At 39.3% G+C, this 12,150-nt stretch overlaps 1 long non-coding RNA gene across 2 annotated transcripts in view; it reads left to right on the plus strand.

The window, feature by feature from the left end:
* The first annotated feature begins 1,267 nt into the window (after positions 1-1,267).
* Positions 1,268-12,150, plus strand: part of LOC111261517 (uncharacterized) — a 33,472-nt gene continuing 22,589 nt past the window's right edge. For both annotated transcript variants that reach the window (XR_002681035.2, XR_015311537.1), the window contains exon 1: positions 1,268-1,619. This is a non-coding gene — a long non-coding RNA (uncharacterized LOC111261517). The remainder of the gene's footprint in view (positions 1,620-12,150) is intronic.

Genomic DNA, 12,150 nt, shown 5'->3' on the forward strand with positions numbered 1-12,150 from the left:
AATTTACACTGCAGTTTTCATTTGTTTTTCAACAATAATTACAAGCGGAATTCTTACATTTGTTTTTTTCCAGCTTTAAAACCCTACCTTATATTAGGTGTGAATGGCTGATTTTACGCCACACTCACGGAGCGTTCGATGCCATCGGATTTCATTCACCCACCGTTTGCCATCAATCTTATCAATTCGACGAGGCTAGAGAAAGAATGACTCATGTGCTCCATATACACATATCCGTACACAACAAAACTATAACTCTCGCACGATCTTATTTCTCTTTTCCAAACAAGACATATTGTCGTCTTTACTGTAAACGATAATTACGCAGCAAAACTGCATTGATCCCTTTTGTTATTACTAAACCATTCGAATATACTTCGCAAAGCGATCAGCCATGAACAAAACCTGCCTCAGAGATAGGGAGAGGAAATGCCGTCTCCGTAACGGATCCGTAAGAAAAAGCCTCTGGGGAACACACATGATAGTTGCTTATTGATGATTCATTCGGAAACTTCTCAGGAACGATTCGGGCGGGACGTTTTCTAAGGAGGGAGTGACTTTCGAAAACCTAAGGATTCCAGACCTGGTCAAATTCCAGCTAGGCTATCTGAGTGCAGATTTCACTGTTACTACTCAATGTTTTTATTTAAAAGACCGTTGTGTTCACACTTCGCGGCTTCCACTATATACGTTAGGACGTATCTGGTCAGCTTTTCACCGCGTGTATATTATATTACAAATTATACTGTTGTAATGGAAGAAGTCATCGACTATCTATATATTGCTTCAAAGAAAAATAGACAACAGCGTCGCTTGTCCACCTATGATAAACAACGTTCCGTATACATTAGACGTGATCATCTCTATCATATCGGACTATCATATCGGTAATTCATATTAGGGCGCCGATAAAGCTAAAAACAGTGGAACGTTTCCCTTTCACTTCTATCGAATCATTCGCTGCACGGTGATGAAATCATGCATTGAAAGATAGAGCAAAATTTGGAGTTTCAGTTACGACATTGTATGTAATTCGTTGCTTTTATCCCTCGTTCAAGTGGGGACGTTAATTTAAAATGAAACTGGGAGAAGAATCGTTTAGAATTGTTGTCGTGGAAGACGTTTGGCATTGCCTAAAAGTTCATTGGCTATCTAGGGTTTTTGCATTTCAATTTGGCGCCTTTTCAGACGATCGTTTTTGTTTCAATACACGCGTTACTATTCGAATTGACACAGTGAATAATATCTTACTCAGGGACCTCCCCGATCAAATAAAAGAGTTGAAAAAAGATCAGTCTTTGCTAGTTTCCAAAGGGTTTCAAGTGCAGCAGGCCTTAGCTCGGTTCCATCTGGAAGAACGAAATTTGTGACCTACCGTAAACCTGACCCGATGAGTTTGGGGCAAGACAGCGGCGACTGTCACTTGCGCCTCGCCAAGTCGCCTTCCACCTATGTAAACCACTGGGGTCGCTTTTCTTCGCAAGCAGCCGAAGCTTCACTGTGCACTTCACCGAAAGCTGCAAGAAAGCAGAGGGACGGTCAAATCGCCTCATCGCTTCTCCCTCGCAACCGCTTTTAGATTGTTCGTCCTCAAGGTATCTCCGATTGCACCGTATAAGGTATGCGTCATTTAGGGAGATCTTACAAACAAGCCTTACAATAGTAGAAAAGCTCGAAGAATCAAATGGTGTCGAAATTTTCTTCTTCAAGAGAACACATATAAATGCTTCGGGTGCGGAAGGCAGTTACTTAGGGCATTTGGCAAATCTCTTAAATGGTTTAAAATGTTTCTATATACTCTTTCTGATATTGGGACATTGTATCGTTGCCACGCATGTGACTACAATCAACGTAAGCGGCAAACCTATCTTGTAAAATCAGACAATTTAATTAGACATTACCTACTTGAGAATTGATATTAATTTGCGAGTTTGTACATTTTCCTGTATGGGCAGGTTCGATGAGTCAAACGCTTTTCCGAACTGCTTTCAGACTACTGCCTTTGGGTATCTTTGGGTCGCGATATTCATCGCCGGGGTCTGATTAACGAAATGAATAAGTCACAATTTTTCCTATCACTCATCTGAGCTCACTCATCTGAGTGATGTGCAGTTTGCAGATACTGCATTTTGTACACACTGCTCTTAATACTGTTTAAGATGATCTGCGTGTACAGCCCAAACTCTAGTTTTAAGGAATGGCTAATAAGATCAAAACGAATTTGGTTATTGCGGGTTGCTATTAATTCTAAATATTATGTATAACCGATACTCTTGAGGTGTTTGGGCCAAAAAGTCTCAACCGAGGAGTAAAGTGTGACTGCGAGTACTCCGCACGTCGAAATAGATACTGGTCGCTTAAAATCGATAACTCAGCGGAGTTGGAACTACAGTTTGTTTTAACTTAAATTTTATCGAGAACTTTGAATTATTTTCGAGATATGCTACTATTTTATTGCTGTTTTACAATAAAGCAAAAATTTCACTTTCATATATATTCGATAAACATCTTTCCAGAGATTTTCGTCATTTTATGTGTTTGACAGCTTTCGTCTGTGCCAGCTCATACGCACAAATCACCGCCCATATCGAACCGTTGATGAATTCTTATTAAATTTCTAAATTGCCAAGACTTATACAATATACGCATATCAAGGATTCAATTGCATCGATAACATTGGGGTAACTTCATAACGGGACTAGTTTCTCAATATAATACGTGCAGTACCGCTCTTCTGTTGTGAGCCGGTTTTATATCTTTACCAATAAGAAGATCTATTAAAATCATGAGCATGACTGTAAGTATATTCAGCACCTTCTAATACTACAACCTAAATAGGTATGGCAGTTGTTTTGCTTTAGAACATATGACACAGTTAGATTTGGAAGGAGCGGACATTGCAATAAAGGTCGTGCCATGGATCATTACCATTATACTGTTTATATTCTGCTATTACTTCTGATGTGTTCTGATCAACCGAAGCAGACGAAACACGAACGATTCAAGAGTTGTTCGTGTTTCGCCTCGGTAGTTCGTTCATTTCCAGGTCGCATCTGCCATTGTGACGACGGCATTTCTAGATTCGGCCAGTGGCTGAATTTGCAATGCATACGACCCTGTGCAAATCCTTGTCATTTTTCTTTGTTCCGGGTACAACGTTCTATCTTATGTCGATGCCAGGGACCTGCTTCGGCCTCGGGGGCACTGCTACGACTGTCACCAATATTTACGTCTCTTCACCTATATCCTGTGGATATAGGTGGGAGCAAGGCACTAAAAGGGGACACAGGTGTACCGGGTGTACATGCCCTCAAAACGCAAGGACAATAAACAGAAGCTGGATGATTCCTCTTTCGTGTACCTATTCTTATTTGTTTTTGTGTCTCTCATACATCCCCAATCAGCCGACTGGCTTTTTCTTCTCCTGCCATCTTTGTTCATATGCTCATGCTGCTTGCTCGTTCTGAACTCCGTTGGGTGGACCTAAACCTCCCGACAGCAGCCTTCGGTATCAGGTCGACTTGATTGGATGGGATATTGTTCGGTGAATTTGTAGCACTCCCTAAGCCTATTGTCTTTGTCGTTGCCTTTCTTAAACAACGTATTTCGAGAGTACAATGTTGCGTTGCACGGTAAAATATGGTGCGCAGTGTATACTATTTAAGCGGAAGAAGTATCAATGAAAAGAGGTCTTTGAAAAGTCTGTCAAGAAATGCCATAACTGGATGTATTGAAGGGTGTATGAGCTGTCAATCAGGAATATTTAAAGGAAAACTTCGCCATTCTGAAAAAAAATAACCGGAGTCGAAGGCAAAAGCAAGAAAGGAACTTACTTTTACGAGGAACACTAAGATATTTCGAATCCATAGTGACGAAAATAGTTTTGTCATAACTTGGTATACTAGTTTGCTAGCCAGTAAATTTTCTAAAGTTGCATTAGTATGCTCAAGTTCTTTCTTCGTGGTGAAAAAGATCAGCAAATGAAATCAGAGAGTCACGCAGGTCAAAACTATAACCTATCACGTTCTTCGCCATTATTATGGCAAACAAACCACAGAAGTAAGTATATAAACGTAGAAAATTGTTTATCTAGGACTTAGGGTACGCAATCTTGTCTGATGTACATTCTGATCGTCATGAAAATTGTTGTTCGAACCTGTTTCGCTGTCAAAGAGTGTGGGTACGTCGTCGGACGTGGCCGCTTCACAGTGTTGCGTTATAAGTACCGTTGATTGTATAGGAGTATATAGGTTATTCATATCATAACCAGTGCGTGGGTGCTACAATTTTTTCTATCTGCCAATCTCTACGATGACAATTTATGCGCGGTTGTTTTCTTCAAAGGGCCGATCGTTTATAATGCCATTACTATTTGTAATTGAGTAACAAACGATAAATTTCAGCGGCGCACTTAGATACCGGTACTACGGTCGCCTTAATCAATGCTATAAGGCTATACAGCACACCACGACAGCCGAAAATTTCCGAACAAGCTACCATATTTCTACAGCGTCTACGAACATCTATCATTTGAATGCATTCAAAGGAAGCCCCGAACTTCTGGCAAATATCATTTCACGTTTGCCGGCATGATTGAAAAGCTGAGCTAAATGTTCTGTGTTTACAGAGAAAAGTTAAAAAAAGAAAAAGTCGTGTCCTAAACAGTTGATACTTGTATAGATGATATAACACAGTGATGTAGGACCCTACAATGCAAATATTGCAATTGCATAATTTTACTGGAACGTTCTGTTAAGTGCAGTAGTTGTATTGTTTTAAAAGCGGCTCAAGCGAAGCGTGGCCGTCGCACGGGGCCACTGGGGTGGCAGTGTTAACAGCAGCTGCCAAAGTTAAGCGACACGATACGATGTCGTGAACGGGGCATCATGACTTTCCAAACGATGGACGAACAGCCAGTCTCCCGGACCTGTGTATTCCTATATTCACAGAAATTCAAGTCTTTGCCTCTTGCAGTTCTAGTGCTGATGACGCTGACTCAACAAGCCAAATGTCAATTAACCTGCTCGACGCACCTGATGTAAGGGCAACGAATTGCAATACAGCCTAACCATCAACGATTAACAAACGTATGCGTAAAGTCGATAAGAACTGAACAAGTTTAGGGGCTTTTAATGGTTGAGGCGGCCATCAGATTGTGGTCTCGATTAATTATGAACTCCGGATCGAAGATGTAAGTGCTAAGAGTAGCGGTACAGGCGAGGGCCAAGATGGACACGAAAGCCGCCGATGGTCGCTAAAATTGATCCACATACGGTTGAGCAGACGAACCAACCTTAGTAAGTTACTATACTCAATTGCTGGCAACGCGATAAGCCTCGGCAAGTTTTCCACGTGTGCCTACGGCCCCCACCGCAACGCTCAAAGAACCCATTTCAGAGCTTACTCTTCTCAGACCGCCCCGTAGGTTGCCTGGCATCGCTCAAGTGGAACGAAAGATGATCGAACCCTTAGGGGATATATGGGAATAGCAGATCGGATAGTATCGTGTATATATGTATATATACACTAGATATTTTGAACGTGAATGTAGTGAATGCTATGAGAAAACATCAAACTGAATGCCATTGAGTGGTTTTCTCATTACCTGACTGGTGATTTACCACTGGCCTAAATTGGCTTTCTGAAGTATAAAGCATTTTCCTTTAGCTTCCTTCATGCCGTCCACAGAGAGCTGAGACACGAACTATTTATTGCCACAGATATTGTGGTGATTAAGTATTTCAATAATTTTAAAATGTATAATTATGACCTAGTTTGTCCAAGGATGATCGATCGCACTGATGTTTCACTGCAAATCGATCATTCGCGATGGGCCATGGTAATATTTGGCCTGCCGAATCCCTTTCTTTAGCAGAGTCAGTTTGCGTACGCACATACTTCATTGATTGTCTCTTGACAACGGTATTATGTATGCGCAGAACTTAGCCGCGGTGAACGGCCTGGGTGAGAGGACTATTTTTACCATTGGCCCACTTCACGAGATCCGTCTCAGTCTCGGGCACACTTTTAATATGGCTATTTCAAATTCCATTAGGTCCAATGTTTAAGAATACCTTCTTGTGGCAAATACTTCCACTTAATACAACAGTGTATCTATCTCCTCATGTCTATTCCAACTGAGAAGACATTTAAGGACCGGATAAACTTTTACTCCAAAGTTTTCACTTTTGTTGATAAAAGTAAATTAAAAAATGAAAATATAAGTAGATGTTCTGTAATAGCGTTTATCTACTTGTGCGAAAATCATACTTGGCATGTGCAATCCTGTTTGTCATAGCGGGTTTGTGCCCATCCGCCATCTTTGATAACCCAATTCGTTATAGAATAATACAGCAAACCCATCATGGCGAAAAACAACGCATCGTGTTTAGAATTTGAACGAGAATTAACTACTGTTTAATATGCTAACATAAAATGAACTCCATCGAATTTCCTGTTACGGCTTCATGGTTAGTTTTCATATGGATTTAAAAAAAAGCCTTCTAAGAAAAATCTGCATGAGCCTAATTGGAACCCATCAATAGAGCGTAGGCCTAAAAACCTTGAAAATACACCAGAAGAACTTTCTTCTATCTCTTGAAATCCTTTTAATTTTTTTTTGTATTTTTTGTTATTTTAAGCTTTTTTTTTTACCTCTAGGATTTTTAGCCTACTATCAGGCCAGAATCAATTCCCGCCGGAACATTTTGCATGTAGCGTATTTGAATGGAAATTTAATAATTTTACGCCTACTAATATCGCTCGGCGCCGGACGGTTATCATTAAAAAAAAAAAACCTGTTTGCTGATTAACAAAGGAATAGTTCGACAACCTCTGCTAAATGGTTCCAATCTCGAATTGAAAAAATCAGCGCGGTAAGTGATGACTGTGTGTACTAAACATGACAACCAAAAATGCCCCTTGTAGTACCTGCAAAAAAATCATAAAAACATCCACGTAGGTCTAAATACAACTTACAAAAAGAAGGCCCGAATTTAGATGTTTTACTTTATACATTCTGTAAATGTGGAACAGTAGTTAAAAATCAAAATTTTAATTACTAACTAAAAGGTCATCTGGTGTCGTTCGGGTGAAGAAAAAGAAACAAAATAAGTAATAAAACCAGTACACTTTACGATATTAGCAGATGCATATAGAGGTCTGCGAAATACAAATCAATTAGTTAGCCAATCGAACGATTCTAAATACCTCACTCGAAGTATGAAGATGGATTCTTCTAGATATTCTCAATCTATTGAAACGCCTTAATATTAAAAGTATCGAGGCTTCTGTTATTCAAGTAGGACTAGATTGGCTTTTACCGAAATTAAGGGCACTATCGACTACTTTTGCCAGTATTCTTCTGGCCATAAGAAATATTTAACTTTTTTTTAACTAGCAGAAGAAAAATTTTAATAACCACCGAGCGGAATCGTAAGTTCGATATCATTCATTAATATATCGTTGTAGTTTTTTAGGTAAACGTGGCATAGAAGGAAGACAGTGCAGGTGAGCTCTAAACCTTCATTATGCCAATCCGGGAATTTGTTAACTTGTTCATCCAGTAAAACATTTTTTATCAAGGCTGTAATAAAATAGATTTGAAATTTGTTTATGTTCTTTTAGTCAGTGGGAGCTATCTAAAGCATTATTCATTGGAAATGAAACGTGTAAAAAATTGTGCAGAATACAATAGGTGGCTCCGAAAGCGTGTATGTTTCGGATATACATTCGGACCGTTTGCATATATTAGTGTAACATATGCGCTACTTGAGACAACTTTTGGAGATGGGAAGTCCTTTCTAATTGAGTGGTTTTTCTTCCCTAGCAAAAACATACAGCGGCGCACCAAGGGAAAAAAAAGTCTGGTGTGTACTACGTCATACGCGGACAAGATGTTCATATTTTGCAAATTTAACAAGCAGATGCATTGTAATTATTGTTAAACATATTAGCCGGGGGCATGGATGATGAACGTAACGTGAACAGATCCTTGTTGCTGAGCAAAAACTATCCGATGGGTCTACTTTCCGTTTCCGTACGTCTCTCTTCCGTCTTAATTACATATATAGTTATTAGAATTGAAAAGTTCTGATACACGGTGCATGACGTGGGTACTATAGCATGCAACATATAGTTAACCTAAATTTCATAACTCGAATATAAATTGTGCACCCTTCATAATAACCTCAATAAGTATGACAAGGTCACCTTTTAGATCGATAGAAAGGTCTCGAATTGGTTAGATAGGTCTGTAAGGTTCATTCTCCATGTGCCTACCATTGAGTTCATACTATTATTTACTTTAAATGGTTTAGCAGTTATGACGGCTTCGTCGGAAACATGTTAAACGTAGTAAATCGTTGAAAGAAATTTCCCCCTGTAGCTTGTGATGATTTCCGTTAAATTTCTTTCCGTTTTAAATCGCATATTGTCTACTTGCGATTAATATAAGTATGTTTATATTATTTCTAAGGTTTCCTTCAAATTCTTGAAGCGACCATCAAAGTTTGCAATGCCCAACCTTACATGGTGGCAAATGCCGCACTCAAACACAGAACGGAAAAAGCCTTACTATAGCACAGCTTTTATACTATCTCGATGTAACTAAATCGATTCTCTGTGCGCTAAATAGTCGGAGATGAAACGCTAACAAAAAAAAATAACATCCTTTTCGTCTTTCTGCTGTCAGATAGGCATGCGTTGTCTGCCGCAGGATGACTTGGTTTGATGGCGAAACGCATTTTCTGGATAAATTGTCATAAAATTTATTGTTGATAAACGAAGTCGGAACAAGAGTGCCATACAATACTTTCGCTAATTATTCGGCCAAGTTCTACTTAACAATGTGTTAACAAGTTACTTGAACTTAAAATCGTTGTGACAAATTTCCATGCAAAACTTTAAAGCGTTCAGATTTATTGCGCAACGCCGGAACAGGCAACTGCATGCCACCGCAGATCACCGAGCTATCCTATCTACTTATCCTTACCATACCTCTCATAATGGGGTCTGGTTCGAGCAGGTCAATTGGGAATTGCAATTGGTATTTTAACGGATAAAAAGCGTGTACTATTATTAAAGTTCTATTTTACGACCAATTAATAGATAAGCGTGTTTGATTAGCTGACTAATATATTATATGTCCAGCGGCCAACAGTACAGCCAGTACAAACACGCGAAATGCGGCGTACTCTATAGGCTTTACGTAAAAGTAGGTTGTTATTGTACCTGAACACCTGAAACAACTTTTCACTATACCCGCATTTAGAAAACGAACCGAGCCAAGTCCTAAATCACCCATAAAATATTCGAAAATTTATTACTTTTCAGAATTTTTAGGGCGAAGGGCAGCATGGCTTTGTCGAAAATGGAATCTGCAATTAGATGGTGGATACCATTCGAATGTACCCTGTATACCAATGTATAATCATAGGCGGAATTGATTTTATTTTTATCAAACCTACGCCATTTGTAAAATATATTAGGTACATTCAATCTGATCGTGCGCACGGTGTATTCATAATTAATCGATCAGAGTTTTCCAGATCACTGTTATCTTTGTATCGAATTATTGTTCAAAGCCCTGCGAAACCCTAACAAACGTTTGAGTCAAAATAAAAATATACATGACCTAGAAAAATTCATAACAACCTAGATCCAGATCGATTAAGGTATCCATTGGAGGTTCCGTTGTGTTTTCATGCAATTCACAAACGTTAGGCGTGCACATAAACAATGCGGCTCCAAAACATAAGCCGACACATATTTGGCTCCATTCGGACTACTATCGTCAATGTTGGGATCGCAACAAGGACCAGCAAAACTTTACCGTTACATTATTTACTATGACTTAGATTCACTATGGCTACTTAGGTTATTTTTTAATGTCAAAGCCAGCTTATTGTATTCCGCTATACTTAAGCGCGCATCCTCGCGTTGACCTACTTTCAGAGAAATTCTGTTATCGAAGCCTTTATCCTACCGTTGCCTAATTCCAAGTGCAGTGAAATCGCCAAACGATTAGCTATACAAACAAAAAAGCGTACTACAAAAATTAGGTATATGACTGACCGATAAATTGCTACACGATTGGACACCGCGACGCTTGAACCTTGTTGTGAGCCTTTTATTTTTTTTTTTCTTTTACAAAGGAACAACGGAGTTCTCTGATAGTTCACCATTGCCTAAAGGATACAGTAGCAGTTGTAACAATACCGCTTACTTCTGGGTCCGTCCCATCAGTACCGCTGCAAGCGAATTCCACTAGCAAACTGCAGAACCTCCGCAGAGAATACGATGAGAACCTAATGGCAACATGGGTCCCGAGTGCCCATTTAATACACCTAACATGGCCAGGTCAGCGTGGTGAGTAGGACCAAAATAGGCTCGCACAGAGTCTTACTGTTACAGCGGTTCCGTGCTTTCCAGTTCAGCCACCTGAAGTTAGTGCAGGCTAGATTTACATTACAGTGGATTACAATGGTTGCTCTAGAACGTCCTATTCTGACCCAGGATCATCGTCAAAACCTAGCAGGACAGCTTCTAAGGATTTTTTAATGCTCTATCGATACCGAGTGCCAGTCGAATCGGCTCTAGGGGGTACTATATACATATAAATGAGAAGATGATGGCATAGGTAATAATCGTAAAAAGCACTAAAATTGTATGCTCTTTTAATTTACGATATAGTATTTACAGTATGTATTCGTACAAGTTGTATAACATATGAGTGGACGTTACCGTTTTATAGGAGGTTCTATCTGTCATTAATAACTTATGCTCGTGTCACCTAAGTGTTATTGAGTTGACAACTGATTAATGGAAGGAGGATTAGACATATCACTTCCTATTTTTTTTTTTTTTGGGTTTTGAAGGGTCTACATTAAAGTATATTTGGAGATGCGGGTCCCTCGTGAAGAACGCTTGCTGAAAAAGCTTATATTTTGCTAGTGGACACTTGACAGCTTTTTAGGAGGAAACCTTGCATTACAATAAAGCTCCTCGGCTACATTGCACGAAACGGAATGAAAGCTACAATAGTCAGAAAGCTGAGTAGAGTCATCTTATAAAGCAGCTTTGTTGTAATCATGGGCAGGTATGGACTGGTCAACAACACTTTTGATATCAACTTAGGAAAAACTATCACTGAATGAATAAGTAAAACCCATGCGTTTGCTGAGTTAATTGATTTTTTGGTATTTTTTGCAAGCTCCAAAGTTTAATGTTTTAAAACGTTAACGGAAACCGTATATTAAAACTTTAACCTTAAACCGTAAAACCACCCAAAAATATCGATCTAAGAACAAAAATGAAAATATTGTTTTTTAACGAAAGTTTTAGCTGGTAGATAGAAAAAAAAATTCAGTAAGTTACAGAAAAAATTATCAAGAAAACTTGTTTTGCGTTGCAGATTACGGCATTTCCAACAAGCATGCCCACTAATCTGCTGAATTGATTAAAAAAATGTTAAATTTAACACCCAGGCAATATATCGGCTATTTCAGAAGTAGGCCATATTAAGATATACACAGATATCTGCCTGTTATTGAGTACCGGTTTTATCTATTGATTTTTATCCTGCAGTGCTACATATGTACTCATGTACGTTATGTGGGTGAGGAAGGTAACATTTTATTCGTCCATTTCTAAACAGCTCCTTAATGGTCATTACATTACTGCACGGGCCGCGGGGTGTTCTGTCGGCAAAGGTCGCTTTCCTCGCGCCATTGCAGCGCTGCTTTTTCTTACAGTTTTCTCTCTGACGATTGGCGTCCGTCTGATAGAACCTTCTAACAACAACATTCCGACAAATGACACCCCTTTGATGACCACCTGCAATTTACAGTATGGCTTCCAGTTCAGTGAGCACGACCATCTCTGCGTACTCCAAGATATAGTTGTACGTGCTAGCTATAATTTTACCACTGTAATTTCTCTTGGATGCGCTATGTTGCAGAGTCTCAAGCCAACTGCAAAGAGATCCTTCAAATGCACTAAGTCATGGGCTAAATAAATTTCGATGGTGTTTTTCTGCTTTTCCCGTATGATCGCAGAACGTAATAAATGCTATAATCACATTCACGTTTTAAAAAGTGGACCAATTTCATACACACGTTAGAGACTTCGTCTGCCTGACTGACAAGTCTA

This window comes from Varroa jacobsoni, unplaced genomic scaffold (genome assembly GCF_002532875.2).
Source record: "Varroa jacobsoni isolate VJ856 unplaced genomic scaffold, vjacob_1.0 scaffold_563, whole genome shotgun sequence".
Classification (NCBI taxonomy): Eukaryota; Metazoa; Arthropoda; class Arachnida; order Mesostigmata; family Varroidae; genus Varroa; species Varroa jacobsoni.